Raw genomic sequence first — 13,917 nt, forward strand, 5'->3', positions numbered from 1 at the left:
AGCTGTGTGCTGTGGTTAATTAGCATTAAGAATCAAACGTTTACAAATTAACAAACGAAGTAAATGGTTGCTAACCAGGGGACGGAAGGTGGACCGAAAGACATAGAAGTCCCGCAGATTATGTCAGTGAGGATTACTGGGGGCAAACAATGGATGCAGACCCTTGGCTGTCTGAAAGAAAAGAGTACCGGGGCTTCATAGACTTAAGGCAAGGCTGGGAGCAGCAGATACTGAGGAAGTGCAGAAGGTTAAAAGCAAAAAAAAAATCAGGAAGTAGGAAACTGTCTCTCACTAGGTCACCGGGGTCAGGGCCAAGTTGATGCTGGGGCTACAACTGCCTTTGCTCAGTGGGTCCCATCTCAAACATCACCTGCTTCCTCGTATGGTCCACCTGGCCTTTGAGGTAAATAAAGTGGTGGTGTGAATAGGGAGGAAGGATCTGCCCTTTGCTTTGGAGACTGCGGCACAAAATTGCTCTCTTGCTGAGACTGTACACATTTGGGGAGGGCTAATTCTCTATAAGAAAATGGAACTATCAGAAAAGATGATAGATGCTGGGCATCTCAAAATGACCTAGATGATTTGGACAGCAGTATACATATAAAAACACCATGAGGGAAAATCTAGGGGAACACAACTGTATGCAAATTTTAAAGAACAATCTGTAAATAATATGTGTATTAGCATTCATTATATTTTATAGTGTATTCTATAAGTAATATGTATATGTATATACACATAACATGTTTCTATTAAAAGCATTAATGAAAACTAACAAAAGAAATAATATGATAAAAAACAGGAAATGGACATGAATATATCATTGTCAGTAAATAGCACAAATAATAAACACAAAAAAATAGTGTTCATCATTATTGATTGTTGAATGAGTCCTGGTTAAAACAAGATGTGATTTTGATCCACATTTTCAAATATAAGCAACTAATACTTAATAGTGGAAGGTGTTTTTACAGCATCTCACAGATCTTTGAAAATGTTTATAAATGTTGATTCAGTAGTTCCACTTTTAGGACTCCATCTCAAGAATTTAGGGATTTCGACAAAGATTGGTATTTACAATGTTCATTCCAGAATGTTTGTAAACTGTCCCAAAGCCTGGGAACATCCTAAAAGCCATCAGTAGGTGAAGAGATTTAAAAAAAATGATTGGATTATTCTTCAACCATTAAAAATCATATTTACAAAATTAGTGACAGTAAAAAAATACTCAGTGAGACAAGGCGGATTCTGAATTGTACAGCATGATGATAATTTGGTAATGAACATTTGTTTAGGTATATAAAATGAACAAAAAAGAAATGCAGCAAATAATAACAGAAAAGAAATGTACCAACACACAATGGGTATGTTGGGGGGGTTATAGATAATTTCAATAAAAAAAATTTGTTTTCTGTTATCTCCAAAACTTTGTATTTTTGTAAAACATACATGTGGAAATTATTAAAAATGGGCATATATCACTTTTATACTGAGAAGAAAAGATGAAAATTAGAGAGAATTTAGAATATCATTTGATAAAAATGTCAAATGTGTATCCAGATGGATATAAAATAGGATCTTGTAGTCACTTTTTTCTTGACAACTCTGAAGACAGGCAAGATTTGGAAAAATAATAGCAACAACCAACAATCAGCAAACCTCTCGGGAAAACAGAAATAATTACATACAGAATCACAGTACACCTAAAACTTCTCTTTGGCAGTCCACAGCGTATGTTTGTCTATCAACAACATATGGCCTTTTACCATTTGATTCCTCCAGCACAGAGAAGCAGAAATTCAATTATTGTGAGGGCACTTCAATAATTTTATTTCTCATTATAGTTAATAGGAAGACCTATTGTTGTAGGTCAGTGCCAAATGTTTTAATGATGACACTTAGGAATTTGGGATGCAATTTTATAGCCTGCTGCTTCTCAATCAAAAGCATTACAATTTCTAAAGACAAGCTTGTAAGAGTGCAGTTAATTGTGTGTAGAACACTTACCAAATCATCTGTGACTAATAAAACTTGAGAAAGAAGAGGAGGAAAGAATATTCAGCCTTTCAGTAACATGCTTGTCTTACACTTGCCAAACTCTTCTTAGGCAATACTCTGTTTGCTCAGAGAGCCATGTGTTTAATTGTAAAAAGCTGTCAGTATCCTAGGATTTAAAAGACATCAATCATTTCTGTCAACAAGGAAAGAGTGACGGCTTCGTGACTCTTCTATCATTAGGAAAAGATGTGCTCAAGAGAAAAAAATGTGGTCTAGGGAGGGATGAGCAACTATAGGTTACAGGAAAAAAGAGTTCCAGACTGCAATTTCACCCCCCTCCCCTTCCCCTGGACTGGAATACGACATTTTTCATTTCATGTAATTCCATGTTTGCAGTAAGAAATTATGTAACTCATCCAGCCTCAGCTTTGCAATATCCACTAAGTGCTTTAAAGTGGCCATCCTTATTAACAGTTTGGTGTATGCTGGGCCGATTGCTTCCCTCCGCCTTGGCAGAATGCAATATTGTGTAATGAGGTTGGAGCTGGCCTATATTCAAAACTACATTCCAAAAGGCCTGTTGGTCAAGCCACAAGATAACTGGTTCTCTTTCTCTTAAGATTTTTATTCTAGGTGGACTAAAAACATAAAAATTGCCCTATTTGCACAGTTCCATGGGTAGATTGGGAGTTTTCCATTTTATTCCCAACTTACTATTTTATGCTAAGATTTCTGAATTATACTCAGCTTCAGTTTTAGAGACATCAAGACACAAATTCCAGAATTCTGTGTTCTAAGTTGGGTGGCATCAGGCTGGATACTTCACTTTCCTGAGGCTCAATTTCCTTACCTATCATTAGCAATAACGTTGGAAGAAGGCTTTATAGGTGATGTCAACAAGGCTCCTACTTCTTAACTATGTCACCTCAAGCAAATTATTTCCTCTTTCCGACCCGCGTTTCCCTACCTGCAAAAAGGCCAATCGTGGCTACCGGCTCCAGCAGGCGAGGGTATGATAACACAGGCAAAGCTCCTGGAACGGGTGCCTGGGCACTTGGTGGCTTAAGAGCACCTGAGAATAATAGCAATAATGCTAGTGAACATTCCATAGGTTGATGAGGTTGAGTCACGAGACTCTGGGAGAAGAGAGAAGAAACGGGGAGGAGGACAGAGGCCCGGAGTCTGGAGCCCTTCGGCCCAGCCGTGGCGGCCAGCTTGAGCGGCAACGCACCCGGACCCGGCACCGCCTCGCCCCACCCCTGTCAGGCCAGGGCGAATCCGGGCGGCGAGTTCCGGGCGGCGGCGCAGCGCGGTGCCCCCTCAGGCCCTTCCTCCTCCCCTCCTCCCGCGCCTCCAGCTGTGCCAGCTGCGCCCGAGGCCCGAGAATCCGCCGTCACCGCACAGGTGCCCGCGGCCGCCCTCGCCCTACAGGTAGGAGCCGCGCCGCGGCTGGGCGCGCCAGGCTCCCGCGGGCGTCTGGTTTCCGCTACTCTCGCGCTCCGTCCCTCCTCCCGTCGGCCCCGGGCAGCTGGCCGCTCCCCGCCCAACTTGGACAGGACCTTGGCAGAGGCGTCGGCGGCGGGCGCCAGAGCCCGGCGGCCCCGCGGGACCGGCCTCCCGGGAGGCCCCGGGGCCTCCTGTGCGCGCCTTCGGGCCCAGTTCTTGCAGAGTAGAGGCGGACAAACTTCGGGCCGTGCTTTTGCCAGGGCGGGCGCTGCCTGGAGCGCAGAGCCTCGCGGGCGCCAGGGGAGGCTGGGGGCGTGCCCTCAGGGTGCACCAAGGGCCTCGTCGGGGCAGTGGGGCTGGTGCCCCCGTGTCCTCTCGCGCCCGGGGGTTCTCGTGCGCCGTGGGATGGCGGGGATGGCGGCGCGAGGGGACCAGCATCCCGGACCAACCAGGAAGTGCTGCGCTCGGAGGCTTGGAGCCCAGCCTGCCAGATGTACGGTGCCGGGCGTGTGGCCACACAGCTGCTTGCTGTGCGCCCACGAGGTGATGACGCTGGGGTGGGGCAAGGGCAAGGGCCCAGGAGCCCGTTGTGTGGTAAAGGGCTTGTTTTTCTGTCTCCATCTCAAGGTGTTTGGGACCCAGGTCTCTGATCCAGGAGCGGGGTGCTCCAAGCGTTGGGTAGGATTTTGTGACGCCCTTCAGAACTGCCCTTGTACAATCAGTCCAGAGCCACCGCCACGCCTATATTTGCTTCTTCTCCAAGTCTCAGGTTATTGCCTTCCTTCCTTCCTCTGTGAAGTACTACATTCAAGCAGATGCTTAAGGACCACAGGACTTCAGTGTTTGATCATCCCTAGGTCTTTCTCCAGAATGGAGAGTTCCATTAACTTTGTCTACCAGGTCTGCCAATTTCAGTTTAGATAACCCCTTGTGGGCCTTCTGAGGGCTTTTGGGAGACTGGGTACCTAGAGGCCTCTGTGATTTAAAAGGGCTAATTTAGGGTGGTGTAATGAAAGCGTAAAGAATGAAAAGAATCTACAGCTTGAACTGTTAACAGACACCACATTTACACACGGCGTTACATTTGAGTAAGGATTTCTTTCAGTATTAAATGTTTTGTTAACTTACATACAAGTGAACTTGTACACAGGCTTTTAGCTTGAATTTGTATACAGCCTTTAAATGTTGCTTGGGGACCTTTCAACTAACTCCCAGTCTAACCTTTCAACTAACTCCCAGTGTTAACTTCCAGTCTGTCTTTCCAAGATCCAGTATAACTCCCAATCCATATAAGAAGCATGAGTAGTTAAGGATTTGTGGAAGATGTGTCTTTACCTTGTTTGTCCCCAATGTCAGAGTACTTACGAATTACAGTGGTAAGGGCTGTAAAACTCTCATAAAGGTTTGTTGATCTGCTTAAAACTAGGTAGTGGGAGACCCTTCTCCTTGTCTGATTAATTAACAAGTGTATGTTTCTTTCTTTCTTTTTTTTTTTTTTTTTTAATCTTTTAATGTTTATTTATTTTGAGAGAGAGAGCATGAGTGAGGGAGGGGCAGAGAGAGAGGGAGACACAGAATCTGAAGCAGGCTCCAGGCTCTGAACGGTCAGTGCAGAGCTCGATGTGGGGCTGGAACTCATGAGCTGTGAGATCATGACCTGAGCCGAAGTCAGATGCTCAACCGATTGAGCCACCCAGGGCCCCCAACGAGTGTATGTTTCTTAGTTAAAACTAATTATGAAAACTCATTTACCTTTAACCCTTAAACAGAGTTTTTTTTTTTAATTTTATTTTTATTGTGGTGAATACCTGACATAAAATTTGCCATCTTAGCCATTTGTAAGCGTACAGTTAATAGCATTAAGTACTTTCTCGTTGTCCTACCATCACCACCATCCATCCACAGAACACCTTTTGTCCTTCCCATAGGGTTTTCAAAACATTTTGATGACAGTGATTGTGCTGCAGGCTTTAGTTTTCTCATGATTCGAGGTTTGAGTTCCTTCCCATGGCTTTATAGAAATGCACTTTCTTTTTTTTTAGAATTTATTTTGTTAGCCTGTCATTTTTTTTTAATATAATTTATTCTCAAGTTAGCTATACATACAGTGTATACAATGCGCTCTTGGCTTTGGAAGTAGATTCCCATGATTCATCGCTTATATACAACACCCAGTGATCATCCCAACAAGTGCCCTCCTCAATGACCGTCACCCATTTTCCCCTCTCCCCCACTCACCCCTGCCCCCCTCCCCATCAAAATGCACTTTTAAAGAGGAAAGGTGAAAAGCCACAGCCAGTTTGTGTTTAGTAAATCTTATCTCCATCAGGACAGATCTGACACATTACTGTTTAAGAATAAGCTGGTAAAAAAAAAAAAAAAAGAATAAGCTGGTGAGCTATTTAAATTTGCATATAAAGGTATTGTGAAGTCTAGCTATCCAGAGAGAGGAATCCGGGAGGTAGTTAGTTGTTATTGATAGTTTCCTCCCCTTCATATCTCACCTTAAATTGAAATACTTTTGTCTCCTTTAGCAGTGCAGTAGCCTGTATCAAAGGCATGCTTGAGCTCAGACGGTGGCACCTTTTAGTGACTAGAAGCAGTTTTGACCAAGCTAACTGTTGGGTGTGGCGATTTCTTCTGCTCTCCAGGTGTCTACTAAACAATGATGCTCGAGGACTTAGCACATAAGACATGGCTCTTTAAACTCACAGTTGCTCTGAGTCATTGTATTCAGGAGACAGCTGTCACTGTGCCAGGCCTGGTTTTATGTTTACAATCCTTTCAATGTTAGCACCACACAATAAAATGTATTCTCCAGCTGGGGTGTGGATAAATGCTGTTGCAGAGTGAAAATGAGAAACTTGTAACCTAAATTTCCGGGAAGCCTGCGACTTTCCTGATTAGAAAAGGAATTGTACACATCATATCTTTTGCTGCAGTGGGAATGCATTCCAGTGTATTGGTTTCCCTAAATTCACAATGCAGTGTAAAATCTGGATCCCAGATGTTTTAGTGCTAGGTTATTAAACAACAGTATATGTTATGTAAGTGTTTCATAGTGTCACAGGTTTTTTTTTTTTCCTTTCTGTTGTGAAATTTTCTTAATTTTTGAATTTGTTAAACAAACATTGCAGGTTAATTTTTGAATTTATTAAACAAACATTGCAGGGACAGAATAAAATGATTTATTTAATCAGTAGTTATGTAGCACCTACTATGTGCCTGGCACTATTCTATGCATTTTACAAACATGAACACCTTTAATCCTCAAGATAACCATGTGAAATAGGTATCAATACCATCTCCCTTTTATAGATGAGGTAATTTGAAGCACAGAGAGATCATATAGCTAGCATATGGCAGAGCTGGGGTTCCATCTCTGGCAGCCTGAACCCAGAATTTGGGGCACTGCTGTCTCACCAGTGAAATATAACCTGAGATTCCACCCTCCTAACCAATAAACTTTTTTCAAGTTGTCATATTCCTATCTTGTATTTGTCCTTAGGGAGAAATAATTTGACATAACTGCAATCAGAGTATAACTCAGAAAGTCGGTTCAACTCCCTTATTTTTCAGAAGAGGAAGTTAAGGTGGAGTTTGGTTAAGTTCAGGGCTGGGAGCCTTGGGGCAGAGTCCTGGAAACCTATTGGGCTAAGCCTTACTTCCTGATTGTGAGGAGGTTGGGATAGGGATCCTGGGAAAGTCTGGAGAGGCCAGGGTTTGTTTTGGGGAGGGCTGTATTTGCCAACCATGGGGGAAATGACCATTTTGGAGCTAACCTGCTCACTTAACTCCTAGGTTATGTCAGGGGTGCACAGAGCAGAAGCTTGTGGCCAACTGTGGGCCGTGGGAAGTCTTGCTGCTTAGGGCTCCAGATCCCAGATTCCTTCTCCAGTTGCTGGTGATGCTCGTGGCCCTGGGCTCCCCTCTGCATGAAGGGAGTAGTTTATTCTGTACTCAATCATGTTTTGAACTTTTTGGATCTCGAGTTGGGAACCTTTGGAAAGCCTCTGACGCACAAAAGAGAATCAGCCAAGAGCAATATGGAAATAAAAATAACTTCATTTAGTCTGTTCTTTTGTTGAGACACACACACACACACACACACACACACACACACACACACATCTAAGGGCATAAACTGACAAACTTTGTACTAAGAACAGGAAAATCAAAGTTCAGTATTCAACAGGGATTTTTTTTCAAAGTGAGCTTTTATAGACAGTACATATGGATGAAGGAGAATAAGGAATAAACGTGAAAAGAAAAGTGGTGGGCAGGGAGGGAGAAACAAATGTAGAGAGGAGGAAGTGAAAGAGGATGCACAGAAGGACAGTGCTAAAACCTTGTCAGTTCCTACACAAGGCTGTGTTTTGGTGTGTTACCTCTTCATGCCCTTGGAGATGCCAGACGGAGTTGAAATTTATCTTTCTTTTGGTTTATCGTGAAGTGACTTCAATGTTGCTTAAAACCATTGCTGATCAACAGAGGATGGGGAGGAGATACCCGGGGATACTTTAGCACTTGCTTGGGATCTTCATACCGATCCAGTCTGTTTTTCTCTATAGCACTTTGGTATGCGTGGACTTTATATAGAGCATGATCACTAGGAATCACTAGGTTTGCAATCTTTTTCTTTATTTCCTGTGTTTCCCATGAGAAGGTAAGATCCTTGGGGCCCTAGACTATATATTTTTTTCATTTTTGTCTCTCCAGTGTCCATTATGGTGAACAATAGTTGTGAACCGAATGAAAAGGTGCATTTAATAGATGAATGAAGATGGTATGATTCATTTCATTCAAAATGTATAGATATTTCCAGAAAAGAAGGTTTTTATGGCTAGCGTTTTACTTCGTTATTTGTTCTCCTGTGCCGTTGAACCACTCTTACCAATACGTTTGTAGATGTGGAGTGAGCCGTCTGTGGAATTTAGCAACTGTGCTCAATTTTTTGGCCTTTAAAGTTTTTTTTTTTCAGTGTTCTGTACCCAAGTTTTGATGAAAGAGTCCTTTGAAATGAGATTGGAGAGGTAGCAATGGATTGGGATGGAGGTTCCATGGCTTGGAGCAGGAAAACACCTCCAGATGTATGAGGGAGAGGGGATGTGACAATGCAGAACCCAAAGTGGGAAATTTGATAAATGGGGCTAAGAGTAGGAAAAACAACAAATTGAAGGTGAAATTTGACATTGTTTTGAAAATCTCACCATTGTTCCCACTTTGGAGTAAAAACTTGTAAGCTAAGCTAAGGGTAGAGGATTTGGAGATGAAGTATATTTGGGATGCTAACATGATTGTGATGCCAAAAAGAACAACAACAATAAAAACAGAGAAGGGAGAGGGGGGGGAATCCAGCCAGAATCCTATATCCTAAGGAAAAACCCACCTGTTGGGATACTTAAATATTTCAAAGCTGGGAACATGGAGCAAAGACTAACCCCAACTCTTACCTCCCCTCAATCCCAACACCGAGCTGCTACTCTTGTGACTGGAAATGCAGGGTGATGGGGCAGTGACTAAGCAAAGTAGGTCTGTGAGGCTTCTGAGGCACAGTTGGGCTCCACAAAGTCCTCACTGGGAAAGATAATGACTAGGGGCCTCAGCCTAGTGCCAGAGAGCTGGGATTCACAGCTGAGGACTCCAGCACCCTGTGGCCTAAGACAAGTAACATAAAAATCTTCTATGCCTTAATTTCTCCACTTGTAGAACAGGGATAAAAATAGTACCTATCTCATAGGATTGTTGTGAAGACAGCAAAACAATGCCTATAAAATGTTTAGCGTAGAGCCTGGAACATAGAAATGGCACAGTAAATGTTAGGCTCCCTTCTTTCACACATTTCCCTCCCCTCCCTCCCAAATTGTGTAAGAGTGACATCCATAAATAACCGTGCAAACGGGAATTGCTGCTAGGACAGACATGGAGATGTAGCCCTATGGGAATACGACTGAGGGACTGAGGGAGAAATTAATTTTTCCCGGGAGGAAATCTTGAATGAGAGTGGGATTCCATGAGACCCAGTGATGAGAAAGCAGTGGACAGATTTCTGGCTACAAAGCTGATTACAACTAGAGAGAATGAACTGTATGCCTTTGATAATTATTCTTTTGGGGTGTATGTTTAAAAATTTTTTTTTAATGTTTGCTTATGAGAGAGAGAGAGAGAGAATGAACAGGGGAGGGGCAGAGAGAGGGAGACACAGAAGCTGAAGCAGGCTCCAGGCTCTGGGATGTCAGCACAGAGCCCAACATGGGGCTTGAACTCATGAGCCATGAGATCATAACCTGAGCTGAAGTCAGATGTTCAACCAATTGAGCCACACAGGTGCCCCTATTGGGGTGTATGTTTTGATGTTAGCTAGAAAATGTGATTTTTCTTTTTTTTTCTTTTTATAAAAAATTTTTTAAAATGTTTCATTTATTTTAGAGAGAGAGAGAGAGAGAGAGAGAGAGAGCGAGCATGAGCAGGGGAGGAGCAGAGAGAGAGGGAGACACAGAATCTGAAACAGTTTCCAGGCTCCACGCTGTCCGCACAGAGCCTGATGCAGCACTCAAACACTGGAATGGCGAGATTATGACCTAGGCCGAAGTCGCTCACTTAACCAACTGAACCACCCAGGCACCCTGAAAATTTGATTTTTATTAATCCATTAGTGTAGCATGGCATGTAATAGAGGAACCCTGATTCATTTAGTAGAAGCATAGCATTTAATAGAAGCGTGATTCATTGCTCTTTACCAATGAGTATATGTATAGAGGTGTGATTTTTATTTTTATTTTTTTAAGTTTATTTATTTATTTTGAGAGAGAGAAGGAGAGAGAGCTGGCACAGGAGTAGGGGAGGGGCAGAGAGAGAGAGAGAGAGAGAGAGAGAGAGAGAGAATCCCAAGTAGGCTCCATGTTCAGCACAGAGCCTGACATGGGGCCCAATCCCACAAACTGAGTCATGAGATCATGACCTGAGTCAGTTAACTGACTGAGCCACCCAGGCGCCCCTAGGGGTGTGTTTTTAAAATATATTTACAATTAAGAAGAACAATATACTTTCAAGATAAGAGTGAACTAGCTCATGCTATGTTGGCAAAACACCCTTCTTATCACATTCTCTTTTTTTTCCCCATCACGTTCTTTAGCTTCCCATTGTATGTGAGGAGGGCATCGCTGGCAGTGTAATGTTTATAGGGGTGTGGGTAATGTGTATCCACACAAATCATGAATGGAAGCAGAGACTGTCAATAATTTTGACCAGAAATTTTCACACTTAAAAAAAATGATGGGTACCGTTCCCCACTCCCCAAGAACCACTTTTCTGAATGAGCTCTTCTGTGAAATCCCAGTATGTAAAATACCCAAAAGGAGAGCTGTTCTTATTGACAGTTCCTATGTGGGAACAGTGAGCTGGCTGCTTCTTCCAGTCTTCCCTCCCTGACTGCCACCTGGCACCAGCTGGCCCTCAGTCTGGAACCCCAGGGCTCCTAGGAGTAGATGTGAAGGCACTGCCATATCTTTATGGTAGGGAAGAGAAGACTAAGACACAAAAAGAGGAATGGAAAGGAAAGGCACTGGACTGCTCTTTCAAAGCTCTTGCCAGATGTGTGCTAGAACTGGCTCATATGGAGAGGTGATTTTTAAATGTCCCAGGATTTTGTGAGCCTGTTGTTAAAGGTGCCATTATGATGATGATGATGATGATGATGATGATGATGATGATGATGATGATTTTAGAGAGAGCGCACAAGTGTGGGAAAGGGGCAGAGAGAGAGAGAGAGAGAGAGAGAGAGAGAGAATCTTAAGTAGGATCCTCACTCAGCACAGAGCCCAAAGCAGAGTTTCATCTCACGACCCTGGGATCATGACCTGAGCTGAAATCGAGAGTTAAGACGCTCAACTGATTGAGCCACCCAGGCACCCCTAAAGATGCTATTATTAAAAATAAAATTATCTAAGATTTAGGTTTTATTGCATTAAATAAGTTATACTGAAAGCAAAGGCAATAAACACCACAAGTCCTCACTTACTGATTATATTCTACTAAATCTAACTGTTATTTATGTCCTTGAAGTTGTTTACATCTGTTGGTTCCGTATGGCAAAAATGCTGTAACTATTGCCCATCTTTTCTGAAAATGCGTGTTCAGTGACATCATGTTAGGAGCTTGAAACTGGCCATGGTTTGAATATTTACACCATGGAAATAGGCAGCAGCAGTACAGTTAGGGCTTCTCCCCTGCCCTCAGCACACCACTGGCTTTACCCCTGTGGAATATTAAAGTTTCTTTACTCCCTCCTTCTTTCTTACTGTGACCAAAGAGACTTGCTCAGTTTTTTTCTGCTGTGATGGTTCTCAATTGGACATGTGGTTGGAGGGAAAGAAATACACCGACTTATACAATGTGCTTATCTGTCTTTTTTCTATTACGTGGTACGATTGTGATTGGTTCCAAACATTTTAGATCACAACTGCATTCAATGTAATCCTTGACTCTATTCTTTTGCATAGGTAGGATTTTTCTGACTCTACCCTATTCATACCCTAGTCTTCCCTCCCACCCACCCCCCCACCCCCCAATGCCCTCTCCCTACCCTCCATCACAGTCATTCTAAGGTCTGCCTAAACAAAATCACCTGGGAACTATTTAAACTCAGATTCCCAGGTTCTATCACATACCTACTAAATTGAGATGCTTGGGGAAGGGGGCTACTTGGTGAGTTCCCATTCCATGCACCTGCTTGGCCCTGTGGGCCCTTCTTGCTCAGCTCTGGTGTCTCATGTACTCTGTTTAGTGTCAGGTCAGTTGGGCCACTGGGCCCTGGTCACATGGGAGCTTTGATTTTTATGTTTGGCCTCAAATTCTCCTTCTGTGAAACTGCATTCACAGGGTGACTCTTTGCCCCATAAATCTATTTGTCAGAATTCAGGTCTGTTAAGTCCTGGATTCCTGGCTAGGGGGAAAGCTCTGTGTAGCACAGGAAGGCTAACAGGGGAGTCGCGGGTGCCGGGTCTATCTCTGTTAGCCTTCGTGTTTGCCTTTCTGAACGGCAGTTGCCCATCCCTTGGGGTTGCCAGGAGGGTTCTGTTTCTGGAACATACCACATTGGGTTCCACCTGGAGGCCTTTGCATGACGCCATTCCCTCTGCCTGGAACACCCTTCTCCTAAGTCCTTGCATGGCTTGTATCTTTTTAACATTTAGGTCCAAGACAAGATGTTCAAACGTTACCTCCCTACAAAAGCTTTCCCTGACCATGAAATCTGCTTCCTCACTCAGTCTGCATTGCTTTGCCCACAGACTCATCCCTCTGAGCCCTTATTACGGGTTATTTTCATCCCAGCACTTAGCCCTATCTGAATTCTTCCTTGTGTCTTGTTTTCTTGAATTTGGAGTTTTCTACAAAAGAATGTAAACTCTGTGACATCAGGGTCTTGCCCGGCACGTAGTAGGTGCTCACTAATTACTTGGCTGGATGCCTCTCCAAACTGCTATGTGAGTATATAATGGTAGCGTGAACCCTGGCTTCTCAGATGGCTCGACTGCTTTCCTAATTGTTCTTTTCTGAACTTGCAGATGTTATCATGTCTGTGGCAATGATTCTTTGTGGGGATATGACTGCCATTTGGAACAAGGGTCACTCTTGACCAATGGGAAATAAAATCTGTAGCTTTCTACGTGAAGGTCACCTTTCGTTTTAGGAGAGCTTATAAAGATTTGATTCAGCTGCACCCATTTGCCCTGTGGGTGAATGATCTATGACAGAATGGAGCAACAAAAACATAAAAGTGATGTAAAGTAACTCTGATTAATTTTGGGAAACTCCTGTTTCCCCTAAAGTCTTTTTGAGTTCTACCAGGAACCATTTGGGCATGGTGATGAGAATTAGGGGGTGTGCATCCCTCTGTAACACACCAAGAGACCAGAAATGCATGTGGGAGAGGTTTGTCCCATCCCATCTCACCAGGCTTGACTAATGGTGAGGTAATTTTTGCAGATCTGTTGCCAAGAAGGCTAACAGAGTTGACAGTGAAAGCCATCACCCTGTGTTTGGAATGGCTCTTGCTCATGCTGGCATTGGAGAATTTATTAAGCAAAGTCCTTTGAGTGCTCAGCATGTGCTTGTGGGGGTAAGATGTGGTTCAGCCTGCCTGGAGCTTGTGGTCCAAGTCATTCAGTCCGCTGGAGTCAGGACTGTCCCACCATCTGGAATGGGCTGGCACTTGGTAATGATAACATGTTCCAGTTTTTCCACATAGTGGTTTTCAAACCGCTCTGTGTTTCAGGGGCAGGCTAGGATTGGAACTGGGGTGGGTTTGGAATGCAGAGAGCAGAGTTCTGGAACTTCTCTAAACCCCACTTTCTATAAAAGCATCTCATTAAAAACTAATTTTGTATATTTTCCATTCAAAAAATAAGCTTTTTGTTCCAGATTTACAGAAAAGTTGCAAAGTTCCTCTGTTATTAACATCTTACATTGGAA

General features: G+C 43.3%; 2 protein-coding genes across 8 annotated transcripts in view; one reads left to right on the forward strand and one right to left on the reverse strand.

Annotated features, from left to right (window-relative positions):
• TMEM212 (transmembrane protein 212) overlaps nt 1-3,102 on the reverse strand; it is a 60,180-nt gene extending 57,078 nt beyond the window's left edge. For 5 of the 7 annotated variants that reach the window (XR_008297818.1, XR_008297819.1, XR_008297817.1 and 2 more), the window contains exons 1-2: nt 2,966-3,100; nt 2,008-2,164 (exon numbers count right to left, since the gene is read on the reverse strand). The gene's annotated coding sequence lies outside the window, so the exon portion shown is untranslated. Of the gene's footprint in view, nt 1-2,007; nt 2,165-2,965 lie in introns of all 7 variants that reach the window. The other 2 variants (XR_008297820.1, XR_008297821.1) reach the window with 2 other exon arrangements.
• A 190-nt stretch (nt 3,103-3,292) lies between these two features.
• The window catches only part of PLD1 (phospholipase D1), a 204,939-nt gene continuing 194,314 nt past the window's right edge, over nt 3,293-13,917 (forward strand). Inside the window, exon 1 of the mRNA XM_027061438.2 lies at nt 3,293-3,429. The gene's annotated coding sequence lies outside the window, so the exon portion shown is untranslated. The remainder of the gene's footprint in view (nt 3,430-13,917) is intronic.

The sequence above is a fragment of the Acinonyx jubatus genome, chromosome C2, assembly GCF_027475565.1.
Source record: "Acinonyx jubatus isolate Ajub_Pintada_27869175 chromosome C2, VMU_Ajub_asm_v1.0, whole genome shotgun sequence".
Classification (NCBI taxonomy): domain Eukaryota; kingdom Metazoa; phylum Chordata; class Mammalia; order Carnivora; family Felidae; genus Acinonyx; species Acinonyx jubatus.